This window comes from Myodes glareolus, chromosome 6 (genome assembly GCF_982192425.1).
Source record: "Myodes glareolus chromosome 6, mMyoGla1.1, whole genome shotgun sequence".
Taxonomy (NCBI): domain Eukaryota; kingdom Metazoa; phylum Chordata; class Mammalia; order Rodentia; family Cricetidae; genus Myodes; species Myodes glareolus.
The window spans coordinates 23837436-23853589 of record NC_142031.1 but is presented as its reverse complement, the minus strand read 5'-3'; positions in this window follow the sequence as shown (position 1 = coordinate 23853589).

The window sequence follows — 16154 nt, the reverse complement described above, 5'->3', positions numbered from 1 at the left end:
AGCCAGCCTAGCGACAATATGAGGCTCAGGATAAGAATCTGCACAGCCCACTGGGCAGTGATGGCGCATACCTTTAATCCAGCACTCAGGATGAAGAGAGACGCAAATCTCTATAAGTTCAAGGCCCGCCTGGTCTACAGAGCAAGTTCCAGGACAGGCACCAAAGCTACAGAGAAACCCCGTCTTGAAAAAAACAAAAAAAGGTGATTTTGCACAACCCAGCAGTTCACCCCTGAGCCAGAGAGCTCAGAGCTGCAGCTGAAGGATGTGATGTATCTTAGCACCCAGGAGGCTCAGGCCATAGGATTACAAATTCCAGGCCAGTTTAGGCTACGTGAAATCTTGTTTTGAAGATGTTTTTTTTTAAAGATGTTATCAATTGCCTTGATTCCCCACCAACGCTTTGGTTTTTCCAGACAAGGTTTCTCTGTGGAGTCTTGGCTGTCCTGGAACGCTCTGTTATTGAGGCTGGCCTTGAACTCACATAGATCCACCTTCCTCTGCCTCTTGAGTGTTGGGATTGAAGGCATGTGACACCACCGCCTGCCATGTGTGACTCTTATAATTTCTGCTTAAGCAAAAACAAGAACATAAAGACAGGCGTTGGCCTGGGATGTCAAAGAGTATGAGAATTTATGTTTGTGCTATACAAATAATGTCAAGAAAAAGGCTTTGGATATTACCAGAGGGCTGAGTTAAGTAAATGTGAATAGTGTGAGTTAAGTAAGTATGAAACAAAGGTGAATCTCTAGAGATCGTTTGAGTAACACTCTTCCTTCCCTCTTTTCTTCTTTCAGTACTGAAGATCGAATCTAGGGCCTCACACTCCCTAGACAATCTATCTCTAAAGCTACAAGGCTGACCTTGTCCTCACTCAGTAGCTGGGGTTGGCCTTGAACTTGCAGTCTTCCTGCCACCTACCTAACCTACTGGCCTCCTAAATCGGCTGTACTCAAGTGCACATAACCCCACAAAGGCAGATGTGTATACATACAATTAAAAATAAGACCAGTCACTGGGTGGTGGTGGCACACTCCTCTAATCTCAGCACTGGGTAAGCAGAGACAAATGGAGTTCTGTGAGTTCAAGGCTAGCCTGGTCTACTCAACAAGTTCCAGGACAGCCAGGGTTACATAGAGAGACTCTGTCCCCAAAACAAGCAGAATCTTAAGATAGTAAATGTATTTTTAGAGAGAAAACATAAGGGATGTAATGCTCACTGCTAGAGTGTGTCTTCCCTCTGCCCTGCAGTCTTTCCAGCATCCCCAGGCTCCAAGTTGAAAGGAGGTGATCACTGACTTCCCTTAGAAAGGTTCTTCGTCCTCTGGAGTTTTGCCCTTGGGTCTTAGCCCACTAAATCCCTGCAGTAGATTACATATAGGTGCTTATGAAGTACTGTCTTAAGTTTGTTCACATCATATATACAGGGCTTTAGTTGCTTTTTCCTTCTCTCTCTCTCTCTCTCTCTCTCTCTCTCTCTCTCTCTCTCTCTCTCTGTGTGTGTGTGTGTGTACATTAGGCAAGTACTTTATCATGTAGGTGCATCCCAGCCCACAACCTGCTTTTATAAGCCCCACTATGTATTACATGTCCCTGAATAATATATATCATAGAGGGGACTCAAGGATAAAACTTTGAAAATCCAGAGCAGTGCACATATGTAGGAGCACACGCCTATAATCTCAGCATGCAGAAAGCCAGGGCCGACATATTCAAGGTCAGTCTGGGCTGCGGGGGTGAGACCCAGTCTCAAAAACAGCATTAGCCAACACCAGATGATTCTGTATTGCAGATTACATAGGTGAAAGATAGGTTTTACTAATTTTTACAATCCTAGTGCCTGTTGAAGTAACTGAAACACAGGACTTCCATGAACTATTCTTTTTGATCTTTAAAACATCCTACAAATAATTTGAGGAAATGCTTTGCTTTCGCTCTCAACTTGAACCCCAAGTTGCACAACTCGCTCATTGCCGATGCTAAGAGCCAGCATTTCCTAAACTGCACTTGAAAGTTGCTAAGGCAAAGCATTTTCCTCAGGTTTTTCCTGTTTCCTAAATTGCCTTCCCACCTTGATTTGCTAGTAGCAGTCGGCGGTACCTTCTGCAGGTCTTTGTCATGACACAGTAGGCAGTCAGGAGCCTGCAGAAAAGGTCTTAGCACAAATACTTGCTGGGGTTTTCTGTTTGTTTTGTTGTTTGAGACAGGGTTTCTCTGTGTAGCTGTGTAGCTGTCCTGGAACTCACTCTGTAGACCTCCAACTCACAGAAATCCACCTGCCTCTGCCTCCCGAGTGCTGGATTTAAAGACGGGCGTTAAATGGGGCGTTAAAATACCCCATTAACTAGCTCCCACTAATTAGCATTTTGTGTTGTCATTGTTTGGTTTTGACCATTCTCTACCCTGTATCAGCACCACAGAATATGTCGCCTCTTTTCCTGCTGGAGAAAGAGGATTTCTTCACTCTTCTTCTCCTCCTCCTCCTCCTTCTCTTCTTCTTCTTCTTCTTCTTCTTCTTCTTCTTCTTCTTCTTCTTCTTCTTCTTCTTCTTCTTCTTCTTCTTTTCTATATATACACTTTAGTGCCACATCTCATTACAGATGGTTGTGAACCACCATGTGGGTGCTGGGAATTGAACTCATGACCTCTGGAAGAACAGTCAGTGCTCTTAACCTCTGCATCATCTCTCCAGCCCCACACACTTCTTTTAAAGAATGGAAGCTTGTACCCCATTCTTGGCCTGGCAGATAGGCGCAGGGTGTGGTTGTTTTGATGGGTGGGTGGTTGCTCCTTTCCTTTTGACTTGCCGGTCCCTAGTGGCATAGGACACTGAGCATGTTCTCAGCTGCTCAGCTGCCACATCTTTGGTCACCAGTCAGTTGGAGTCTTTTGCCCTTGTCTTCCTCCAAACACTGAGATAACAAACATGTACCGCCCTGCTGGCTGGCGTCGTTTACTCTTTTTTGCTTGTTTGCCTGCTTGTTTTTTGAGGCAGCATGTGACTGCGCAGCCCCGGCTGTCCTGAAACTCACTGTGCAGACTAGCAACTTCCAACTTGCAGAGACCCTCCTGGCTCTACCTCCTAATGCTGAGGTTGAAATGCACACCACTACACCTAGCTTCTTTTACTCATATTTTTTTAGTCCTTTTTATTTATTTTATCTCATGTGCTTTGGTGTTTTGTCTGCATGCATGGCTGTGTGAGCATGTTGGATCCCTTGGAACTGGAGTTACAGTCAGTTGTGAGTTGTCCAATGGTTACTGGAAATTGAACCTTGGTTCTCTGGAAGGGAGGCTGGCCTCAAGCTCCTGTTTCTCTGCCTCATGAGTGCTGGGATTAAAGGCACGTGTCACCAGCGCCGGATTCAGTTTAAGCAAATGTGCCAGAGAGAACTGAAAGAAGTTACTTACCTACACTCCTTAGAATAGTGCGGTGAGACCATAAAGAAATCCTATAATACCAGCATTCTAGAAACTGAGGTCAAGGTCAATTTGGGCTAAGTGTAAATCTCAGGCTAAATAGCAAGACACAATAAAAGTAAATTTAGCCCATTGTGGTGACCCAGCTGATAGGACTTGCTGAATGAGTCCAAGGCCGGAGGATCATGAGTTCAAGGCCAACCTGGGCTACACATTTTAGCCAGTCAGTGGTGGCACAGGCCTTTAATTTTAGTACTTGGGAGGCAGAGCTCTGTGAAATTGAGTCCATCCTGGTCTACAGAGCAAGTTCCTGGACAGAGAAACTCTGTCTCAGAAAAAAAAAATGAATGAATAAATAAATTTAGCCGGGTGGTGGTGGAGTATTCCTTTAATCCCAGCACTCAAGACTCAGAGCCAGGCAGATTTCTGCGAGTTTGAGGCCTGCCTGATCTACAGAGTAAGTTTCAGGAGAGCTACGACTGTTACCTAGAGAAACCTTGTCTCAGAAAACTAAAATAAATAAATAAATAAATAAATATAAATATAAATAAAAAATAAATAAATAAAACTTAGACTAGGCAAATGCACAGAAGCAAAGCAGGTTAGAGATTACCAGGAGGCAATGTCATAATTTGAAAGATGGCTGGAAGGAGTCACGCCATACACTAGGGCTCACATAGGTTTATCGGAAGAGAGACAGAAGGGACAGAGAGAGGGGGCAGAAACTTGTTACTGGCAGAAGAGAAAGAAAGAGAAACAGGGCGAGAGAGAAAGATGGGAGGTAGACAAGGCCCACCTTTTAAAAGGGGACATAAGGCCGGAAGGTGGTGGCACACACACTCCTTTAATCCTAGCACTCGGGAGGCAGAGGCAGGTGGATCACCGTGAGTTCAAGGCCAGCCTGGTCTACAAGAGCTAGTCTACAAGAGCTAGTTCCAGGACAGGCTCCAAAGCTACAGAGAAACCCTATCTCAAAAAACCAAAATAAATAAATAACAAATAAAAGAGAATATAAGGAATGTGCACAGGAGCTGCTTATTGGCTGCAGCTGAGGACGTATCTCGTCAGGACCCGAAGGGCAGACCAGTACAGATTCCTGAATACTAACAGAGGAAGAAGAGGGGAGCTAATTTCCTTTTAGAATGTTGGAAACAGTGATCATTGTATTGTAATTAAAGTAATCAGTGTTATTCAACTGAACATGTAAGAGTGGTTTAAGTAAGAAACACAAAAGAAGAGGAGGTGAAATGGTTGTATTTGACCACTGGGAAAATAGACCCACACTTCTCTAGCCCTATGGCTCCGCAAAGCTAAAACACAGCCTTGAGACTGGCCAGCCGCCCTGCTGACTCCCTCCTCCCTTTCAGACTCCTCTCTCAGGCGCTGCCTCCTCGGACCTTTCCTGTCCAGCTGCTGGGCTGGGCTGGACCTGAGCCCAGGCTCCTGGCCCGGTTCCACAAGCCTCTCTGGTTTCCTAAGTGAGTCATCCCCTTCTCTGAGTAGCCTAGCACTCTCTGCCACACACACCCCTGCCCTGCCCTGCCCTGCCCTGCCATCCTTTAGATCTGAGACATCTGGGCTCACCCAGGACTTTCTGCTCAGTAATCACGTAGACCAGGAGAAAGAGAAAGGACCACAGCAAAGCAAGAACAGCCCTCAAAATATGTGCCATCTTAACCGGAAGGCTTAAAGGGGCTAGCCTGGGGTTTGCCATCAGTCAGCAAGATATCTTGATGCCCCGCTCTGGACACGCTTCTGGGAGATACCTGCCCATTCTGAGATGTACACAGGAGTTTTCCATTATGGGATGTTATATACAAATGACAGGCCACTGATTTTGCTGCTTTGGTTCGGTTTGGTAGGTTTCGAACGAAGAGCTTCTCCAGTGCTAAGCACATGCTCTACCACTGAGCCACATTCCAGCCAAGGGTCCAGTTTTGGACAAAGGAGCTACAACAGGTCAGCCTAAAAATCAAAATGGAACAGGGAGGTGGTGGCGCATGCTTTTAGTCCCAGCACTTGGGAGGTAGAGACAGGTAGATCTCTGTGAGTTCGAGGCCAGTCAGGTTTACAGAGTGAGTTCCAGGACAGGTTCCAATGCTAGACAGAGAAGCCCTGTCTCGAAAAAAAAAAATTAATATGAGTCATCCACACTAAAGTTCCACAGTCACCAAGTGACACCCATAGGTTTATATGACTTTCCAAGAAATTAGAATTAGAAAGATGGCAGCTGATTTTCCAGACCAACAGGTTACAATCGGTGTGGTAAGGCAGTTCCCTCTGTCTTAATCCTCTCCCTGGAGTAGCTGAGACGGCCTGCTGTTGACTCAGCAGTTATTTCTCTGTTGCTGTCCCTGCCTTACAAGGAGAGGGGCTAAAATGACCAATCCATTTCTTGGTTTGTTTGTTTTCTCTGCTGTCTTCAGGCTTCTTCTGTTTACAAAACCAACTTCCTTTGCTTGGACCACACAAAACTTATACTGCGTTTTAGGGAATGAAGTCTTGTTTTGTTTGTTTGGTTGGTTGGTTGGTTTTGGTTCTGTTGTTGTTATTTTGAGACACTGTTTCCCAGTAGCTATGGAACCTGTCCTGAAACTCTGTAGACCAGGCTGGCCTCGAACTCACAGAAATCCTGCCTTTGCCTCCTGAGTGCTGGGATTAAAGGCATGCACCACCGTTGCCCAGCGGTTTGCTTGTTTTTATTTACTTTTTGATTTGTTTCAAGGCAGAGTCTTATATAGCACAGTCTGGTTCCTAACTAGTGGCCAAGGATGACGCTGAGTCCCTGATCCTCCAGTCTCCGTCTTCCACAGCCTGGGTTAAGAGGCGTGCACCACCGTGCCCTGCTGGCATCTGCTTTTGGTGGTGGTGGTGTTACTAGAGTGAACCCAGGGCTTTGTGAATACTGGAAGTGCTTTATGACTGAGCTTTTACCGGGTCCTCATTTTACTTTTTGTGACTCAGTTTCATCAAATTGCCTAACCTGGCCATGTAAGATGTAGTTTCAAAAGATTAAAAAAAAAAAAAAAGCCTGGGGGTAGCAGTGCACGTGTGAATTGCTGATAGCAGGGAAATGAGAAAAAAAACTTTCCCCAGTTCTGGATACAGGTTTTTATCAATATAAACACCAGGCCCTGCCCCCAGGCCCTGCAAGGGTAAACAAGTTTCTTCAGTTTATACCCAAGTTGCACACTTGCGTGCTCCTAACCCTGTGTGGTCAGAGCGCACAAATCATACCTATAACCAACACGCTAAGGTTACTAGATTGCAGGTGACTCCAGAATACTTAAGCCTACTGTGGGGTGGGGAGAGGCATACTATTCCCTGCAACTCTCCTAGTCCTTGAAGGCTGCCAGTCTCTGACTAAGGGTTCTGGATCTTCCCCTGCTGGTTCCAGTCCACAGGGAGCCAACTGCTAGGAGACTGCAGTCGGAACATCCTGATACGACAGCTCCCTAGAAATTATGATCCTCCCTGTGAGGTCCTGATACAACAACTATCTAGAAATTATAACTCCCCCCCTCCCATGAAGTGATTGTCTTTTAAGATAACATCTCAGTATGCAGCCTAGACTCTCTTTTTTCTTTTCAGTTTTTCAAGACAAGATTACACTGTGGATGGGGCTGGAGAGATGGCTCAGAGGTTAAGAGCATTGCCTGTTCTTCCAAAGGTCCTGAGTTCAATTCCCAGCAACCACATGGTGGCTCACAACCATCTGTAATGGGGTCTGGTGCCCTCTTCTGGCCTGCAGGCATACACACAGACAGAATATTGTATACATAATAAATAAATAAATAAATAAATAAAAGATTACACTGTGGAGCTCTGACTGTCCTAGAACTTGCTCTGTAGACCAAGCTGACCTTAAAATCAGAGTAGCCCACTGTGACCTGGAACTCGTTACACTACATAGACTAGCCTGACCTTGAACTGACAGAGGTCTACTTGCCTCTGTCTCCAGAGTGCTGGGATTAAAGGCCTGCACCACCATGACCATTTCAAGTTGTCCAGACTCTGGATTCTTCTGCCTTAGTCTCTGAGGTGCTGGGGTCACAAGTGTGAACCACTGCATATTATTTACACTTGAACAATAAAAGAAAAATAGAAAACACATAAGATTGTGCTTTTTAAGCTGTGACTTCAGCTGATGAGATTGGGGAGATAAAATTGTCTTTCATCTAAATCCCAGTTATATTGCTATAACAAGTACTTATTTGTGAATTGCTTTTGTAATTCTTTCCAATCTTAAGAAAATTTAAAAATAAATTGACAAAGATTATAAAGGTTTATTTTGTTTGCTTGTCTGTTTTATTTTGTTTTGTTTTTTGAGACAGGGTTTCTCTGTGTAGTCCTGGCTAACCCGGAATTTACACTGTAGAACAGTTTGACCTCGACCTCACAGAGATCTCCTGCCTCTTCCTCCTAAGTGCTAGGATCACAGTGCACTACCACCTCTGTGTGGTAAAGTGTGCTTGTTTGTTTGTTTGTTTGTTTGTTTTTGAGATAGGGTGTCACCGCATAACCCTGGGTAGCCGGAACTCACTATGTAAACCAGACTAGCCCCAACTCATAGAGTTCTGCATACCTATGTCTACTATGTCCTGGGACCACCTATGTTCAGCATAAAGGTATATTTTTATAATTTAAAATGGCAGAATAGCTGGGTGGTGGTGGCGCACGCCTTTAATCCCAGCACTTGAGAGGCAGAGGCAGGCAGATCTCTATGAGTTTGAGGCTAGCTTGGTCTACAAGAGTTAGTTCCAGGAAAGGCTCCAAAGCTACAGAGAAATCCTGTTTCAAAAAACCAAAATAAACAAACAAACAAACAAATAAATAAATAAAATGGCAGAATCAAACTATTAAATTGCCAAGGTTGTGCGATGTCATACCTTCGGAGTCACAGCTCTTGTGAGGCAGAGACAGGCAGATCCTCGGAGCTGGGTGGCCAGTCAGCCTAGCTGAATCAGTGCCAGGCCAGTGAAAGAACTTCAGAAAGAACTCCTGAGGACCAACATCCACGGTTGCCTTCTGACCGCCACACACACATGAACATGCACACCCACCCACACACACAAGAGAAAGTTAAATAGAAAAGGAAATATGAAGGTGGAGAGGACTGGTAACGAGAATCTTTTCATGTTTTCACTTACCCCTGGATAAGTGGTCTCAGGCTTGTACCTGCATTATTACAACTTTGTCAAAATGCATCCTCTGTAAGTGAGGTCTCATAGGGAGATCCTGAGTTATCTAGCTCAATTATACCTTTCAAATTATAAACATTCCCTTTTCTGCTACACCTTTCCTTTTTTTTTTTTTGCTGTGTTAGGATGGACCCAGGGTCTCCTAGATGCTAAGAACAAAAACCTCCCTCTTTTAAATGCTAGCTGGTAGGCCATCCCTAAAACACATTCAGATAAGCTTCTGACCTTTGGAAAGCAAATCAAAGACTATATTGAGAAAGGACTGCAACCAGGCCTGGCTGCCATGGGAGCTATTTAGAACACAACAGCTTGCTCAGTTACATCCTAGCACAGGGGCCACAAGGGTCATTGGGACATGCCGACAGCTGCTGTGTTCTGGGCACAGGAGGATGTGCACCAAGCTAGGGCCTGGGAAGGAAGCCATGAAACTTCCTCACAGGCTGCGCCAGGCAAGCACATGCCATTCGAATAGATCACTGTTCCACATGGCTAAAAAGTAAAGCCAGCGCTAAATGGGTTCACATCACCTGGCTCCAATTTCCAGAAGCAACACACAAACAAAATGATAAAAATTCAAACTGTGACTGGCCGGTGGTGGGGCACGCCTTTAATCCCTGCACCTGGGAGGCAGAGGCAAGTGGAACTCTGTGAGTTCAAGGACAGCCTGGTCTACAGAGTGAGTTCCAGGACAGGCTCTAAAAGCTACAGAGAAACCCTGCTTCAAAAAACAAAAACAAACAAAAAAATCAAATTGTGGTGTATTTTAAGAGTTTACTATTTTACTGTATTATTTTATTTTATTTATTTGTTTGTTTTCGAGGCAGGCTTTCTCTGTATATCTTTGACTGTCCTGGAACTCACTTTGTAGACCAGGATGACCTCAAACTCAAAGAGATCAGCCTGCCTCTGCCTCCCAGGTGCTGGGTTTAAAGTCATGTGCCACCATGCCTGGTTATTTTTGAGATAGTCTCTCTATGTAGCAGTGGCTGGCCTGGAACTCAACACACACATACACACACGTACACGCACACACATACATACATACACATGTGTGTATTGAGTATATTGTATATACATATATACTTGTGTATATATATTATATTATATTTATTATTATATTTATATTATATATATACATATATTTCAAATGGGGGCAGCCTGTTTACGGCGGTTCTGTTGAACTTGTCCATATTGGGTTTCATGGTCTAAGGTGATGAGGACAACTGACCAGGCCTCTTCCTCAAGAGAGCACCAGATCTCATTACAGATGGTTGCTAGGAATTGAACTCAGGACCTTTAGAAGAGCAAGCAATGCCCTTCCTTAACTGCTGGGCCATCTCTCCAGCCCCCAAACATATGTACATGTATACATAGATACGTATAGCAGGTTGGCCTCAAACTTGCAGCAGTCCTCTTGCCTCTGTCTTCCGAGTGCTGGGATTACAGGTGAGACAGTTTCCATTGTCCTGGAGCTGATTCAGTAGCCTGTGTGGCCGCAGAGCTCCAGAGAGCTGCCTGCCTCTGTCTCCCCAGCCTTGGGATCATAGATGCTCAGCACCTGTGCCTGGGAAGCAGAACACTCAGGTCCTCGTGCTTACATGGCGACCACCTTACTGACTGTGTCATCTGCCCAGCCTCAAGAGTGTTCTTCTAAAGATAACCAATTTTATATACATACATACACACACACACACACACACACACACACATTCCTTTTTGAAAATATAATTAAGATGGGAGAGAAGATGAGATTATCTATCTATCTATCTATCTCTCTATCTATCTATATTTATTTATTGGCAGACTTCCACCTTGTGGCCCAGGATGTCATTGCACTCACAGCAACCCTCCACCTCACCCTGCCAAGATCTAGTATTACAGGCATGAGCCACAGCATCTGACAAGTTGTTTTTAAATAGTATATTATCTATCGTTTCAAACAATACATTCTTTTTGGAGGGAGCTCAGTACTGAACAAGAGTTGCCAGGCACATGCTCTGTCACTCACCCACCTTCCCAGCTCCGGGATTTTTTTTTTCTAGTTAAATCACATCAGATTTTAAGGTGATAGCCCCAAGTAGTAGTTTAAAACATTACAATAAACACAGAATACAGTGTTTTATTATGGACTCTAGAGTTGCTATGTGCAGTATACACTAGGTGTCAGTTTAAAAAAAAGAATACAAATTCAAGGTAACACGAGAGGCGTCTTCTTCGATAGTACTTTGAGGGAGTCCCTGACTTGGGAACACCCTCGTATGGGGAGTGTGATCTCGGAGAACACACAGTCTGGCCACCTGCCTGCGGCAGCCCCTGCTGGGAGCCAGTGGAGGCTGTGACTCATAACGAAAGGACCAGGGTGGAAGCTGCAGCTTGACGTGTTATTTGGACTCTGAGCTATAGCCTCCGTACCAGGTGGGAATAGTAATAAAGCCTCCCCAGGGCTGTGGAAGTTAGCCAAGCTAACACACAGAAACGCCTTTAGCCAGGAGCACTCCATATGTGTGGCTCAGATGTTTGCATTGTGGACTCTCTCCCCTGACTGGACTCTAGTGATTTTGGATGATGTTTGTGAAAAGACATGCTGATTATAATTGACAGTGGGTGACAGGCACCGTATCAGAGGCTTCTTAACTGCTTCTTCCTTTAAGCAAGCGTTGAATAGAGCTTCTCAGAACGGGCCCGGAGAACAGGCTTGGACAAGCTTAGAGACAAGGATCTCAGAGACAGAAGTCCTGACACTCAGCACATCAAGACTTCATTCAAAGGTCAAATAGGCCACTATTCCCTCAGACTTTGTCCCTTCCTTCCTTTCTTACACTGCCATTATGACTTTCCTTCTGTTCCTAAGAGGCAAGTGGAATCTTTGTCAAGGAGACCTTTCATCCCTTTTTGCCTTTGGACCCTCTTCCTAGATATTCCTTCCAGGCTGTCTGTGTGACTAACTTGGTAGCACCAGTTTGGTCTCCCCAGACTTGTCTACTTGTGTTCCAGTGAGCTGCCGGGGCCTTTTGCTTTACTCAAAGAGCAACCATAGAGTCAGTAAGAACTTTCCTAGTGAAGCAGTGTGAGCCCCGGAGTACTGAAATCTCACGAGCTGAACTGACAGCTCCAAGCCTGGAGGCTTAGAGACTTAATGCTTCAGCTGCCCTGGGTTTCACTGGCCAGCAGACCAGCAGTCAGCAGCTCGTGGACCCCAAGCTGCTGTAAGCTGCGGCCATCAGCAGTGCTCAGTGACAGGTCCAACTCTAGCATCTCAATTGTAGGACCCCGGAAATTTCTTTTCTTTCTTTCCTTCCTTCTTTCCTTCCTTCCTTCCTTCTTTCCTTCCTTCCTTCCTTCCTTCCTTCCTTCCTTCCTTCCTTCCTTCCTTCCTTCCTTCCTTTTCTTTTTGAGACAGGTTTTCTCTGTTTAACGGTCCTAGCTATCTTGGACATCTCTTTGTTGGGCCACCACCGCTTAGCAGTGAAGCTCTCTCTGCGTAAAGGCCCCAGTGAACTCTCTGCGATTTGACCAATGCCTCTCTCTGCCCAGCTGAAAAGTCTTAGCATCGGCCTTCTCTATACTTCCACTGTCCTTGGTCCTCGATCAACTCTGCTGTTTTTGTTTCCTACCACTTCCTGTCGCTGCCACGCCTTACAAGCTAAGGTATCCTCTTATTCCGCGTCTGCTCAAACAGCTCCAGTAATGTTACCAGCCCAGCCCACTGTACTTAGGACTTTACAGTAAAACATTCGAAGAAGAAAGAAAACTGTTGTCTTAGGGTTTCTATTGCTGTGAAAAGACTCCATGACTATGGCAACTCTCATGAAGGAAAACATTTCACTGGACTCATTTACAGTTCCAAGGTTCAGTTCATTATCATCATGGTGGGAGCACGGAGGCATGCAGGCATGCTAGAGAGGTAGCTGCTACAGGTTGCTTTGCAGGCAACAGGAAGTAGATTGATGCGCTGGATGGGGCTTGGGCATATGAGACCTCAAAGCCCAATCCCACAGTGACACACTTCCTCCAACAAGGCCACACCTACCTACTCTAAAAAAGTCACCCCTCCTAATAGTGCTACTCCTTGTGAGCTTAATAGGCCAATTACATTCAAACTCCCATAACTATTATTCATTTATTCAAGAAAAGCCTTTTGGTAGGTACAATGTTACAGCACCAGAGAGGTAAGGCAGGCATGTGCCTCCAGGCTGATTCCAAAAGTGAGTTGACAAATTAACAAAAAACAAAAAAACCTTAAGGCATACATACATAAAGGAGAAAACAAAAAATAAAAGTGGGTTGAGCAGGGCACACAGACGTAGATGCAGGCAAAAATGAGCCTACTTATACCGCCAATACAAGGACATGGTATGTGTTTTCACCAATCACAACACAGCTTCCGGTTTCACATTTGCTGGCTCCTTGCTGAGGCCAGAAGAGGGCACTGGAACCCCTGGAACTGGAGAAACGGTTGTGAACTGCCATGTGGGTGCTGGGAACTGAACTCAGGACCTCTGCAAGAGCAGCAGAGGCTTTTGTTTCTCTAGCCCCAGGGTGACTCTTGAAACAGTCCACGGGGGTCTTCAAGCACCTTGTAAAGAAGTTCAGCTGTTACCAACGAGTTGGCTGGGGTTCTTCCAATCTCCCCAGACTGGAATTATGTGCAGGCACACAATTCTCACCTGGCAGTGCTGGCAGCATTAGGTCCCTGAGTGCCCGAAGCCTTGGGTTTGGATCAGCAGAGCCAGAGGCTCATGGCTCAAGCCCCAGGAGCCAGAGGCATACTGCTCCAGAGACCTTGTGGAAGTGAAACCAGCATCTGGGGTGGCAGCTGCAGCTGAAGTCTCTAGCTGGCGATGTTTCCACCTGTACACGAGGATCTTTGCAAACCTCTTCAAGGAATTTTTTTTTCCAAGACAGGGTTTCTCTGTAGCTTTGGAGCCTGTCCTGGAACTCACTTTGTAGACCAGGCTGTCCTAAAACTCAACAGAGATCACCTGCTTCTGCCTCCCAAGTGCTGGGAGGGATTTTATTTTATTTTTAACAACAATAACAACAACAACAAAAAAGAGATGCCCATCTTTATAAGTATCCTTGGATGCCATCCGGAAGATGGCAATTCTGTCCAAACTAAAGCTGAGTAAAATTGTGACCACCATTTTTTACCATGGTTTTCAAGATAGAGAGTGTTGTGCATAAGAACACGTCATCCCGGGCTGGAGAGAGGGCACAGTGGTTAAGAGCACTTCTTGCTCTTCTAGAGGTTCTGAGCTCAATTCCCAGCAACCACATGGTCACTCAAAACCATCTGTAATAACATTTGGCACCCTCTCCTGACTAGCAGGCATACATGTAGACATAACACTATATACATAATAAATAAATATTTAAAAAAAAAGAACATATCTCTGGCCAGGCAGTGGTGGTGCACACCTTTAATCCCAGCATTTGGGAGACAGGGGCAGGAGGACCTCTGTGAGTTTAAAGCTAGCCTGATCAGCAGAGAGAGTTCCAGGACAGGCTCCAAAGCTACACAGAGAAACCCTATCTTGAAAAACCAAACCAATAGAAGAAGAAGGAGAAGGAGAAGGAGGTAATCTCTTGTGTGGGACAGTTGTGTGGGACAGGACAAGATCCAGTCACCGTGGTGCTCTGCTTCCAGAACAACCAGCCAAAGTTTGGCTTTCACAGTGGACAGCAGTGACAGGAGGCATATGCCGAGGCCCACAGGGAGTTCCTGAAGATGTAGACTGAGGATGAGCTCAAAGACACTGCCAATTTATTTATTTATTTATTTATTTGTTTGTTTGTTTGTTTGTTTTTATTTGTACAGACACTGGAGACACTGTCAATTTTGGGGGAGGTGATTGTCAACAAACATCATAAATATGGTTGGGATCACAGACAATCTGGGGCCACCCTGTCTGTGCTGCAGAAGCTGCTACAGCCAGGCCACCAATGTCATCAGTAGGGGCAGGTTCTGTCAAGGACTAGACAGGCTAGTCAACGAACTCTAGAACCAAGAGTGAGCCAGTCCTCCTGCTCCTGTTGAACACCTTAGTTCTCTAAGGTGGCAAACGTTGATCTTCTGTGGTCCTGCGTACAACAAGCCATCTTCACAGATGAGTCCAGGTGTGGATGGGTCGCTGCACTGTGTGTCCACGCGCAGATGCAAAGCTTGCAGCCTTGCCTAGCAAGATTGGCTTGAACTCACAATCTTCATATCTCTGCCTCCTAAGAGCTATCTTTCTCTTAAAGATTTGTTTCATGCTTATGTGTGTGTGTGTGTGTGTGTGTGTGTGTGTGTGTGTGTATGTGTGTATGTGTGTATGCCAGTAGAATTGGTATTTTTCCTGCATATATGTCTGTGTGAGGGTGTTGAATTCCCTGGAACTGGAGGTGCAGACAGCTGTAAGATGTCTTGTAGGTGCCGGGAATTGAACCCTGGTCCTCTGCAACAGTAACCAGTGCTTTTAACCATTGAGCCATCTCTCTAGCCATAAGACTTGAAGCTCTTGATCTTCTTCCTCCATAATCCCAATTGCTGGGCTTACAGGCCTGTGCACTATGCCTTTTTTTTCTAATTCTATAAACACTGAGGAATTTGGAGTTCTTACATTTGTTTTGTTAAATTTGAGATTGGGAAAACCAGTCTCAAAACTGTTTTGTTGAGCTGGAGAGATGACTCAGTGGTTAAGAGCATTGCCTGCTCTTCCAAAGGTCCTGAATTCAATTCCCAGCAACCACATGGTGACTCACAACCATCTGAAATGAGATCTGATGCCCTCTTCTGGCCTGCAGGAAGACACACAGAATATTGTATACGTAATAAATACATATTTTAAAAGGCAAAAAAAAACAAATTAAAAAGAAAGAAAAAAGAAAAAAAATTATTTTGTTTACCTTACTGCTTTCTGTACCTGAAAGCAATCATTTTCTGTACATGTTTTCAATGTGAATTTTGGTAAGCATTGTACTTAAAGCAATAGAATAAAGGATCTTTGTTTGTTTGAGACAGAGTGAGATGTAGCCCAGGCTGGCCTCAAACTGGGTAGCCAGGGAGGACTACTGAAACGCTGATCCTCTTGCCTCTGCTTCCCAAGTGCTGGGATAACACTTGGGTAAGGATCTCAACAGAAAAGCAGATGGAGAAGGAGGGGCTACCAGACGCAGCTTCACATGCTCAGGTGGGAGACTCGTCGATTATGGGTTTCACCACCAGTGTTCCTGGCATTGGACAGCTGCAGCCATCTTCAGACGCAGCAGCAGCAGCAGAATGAAAAGTCTCTGAGTTTGAGGCCAACCTGATCTATGAGGAAGTTTCAGGACATCCAAGGCAACACAGAGAAACCATGACTCAAAAAAGAAAGAAAGAAAGAAAGAAAGAAAGAAAGAAAGAAAGAAAGAAAGAAACTAGATTATGTATGATAATGTAGTTTATATATTATATCACATTCGCAAAACTTCTCTGTTGTCCTGTTTTAGGGTAGGTACTTCTTCAAGCCAGGCACAGTGGTATACACCTGAAGTCTCAGCTCTTTGGAAGAC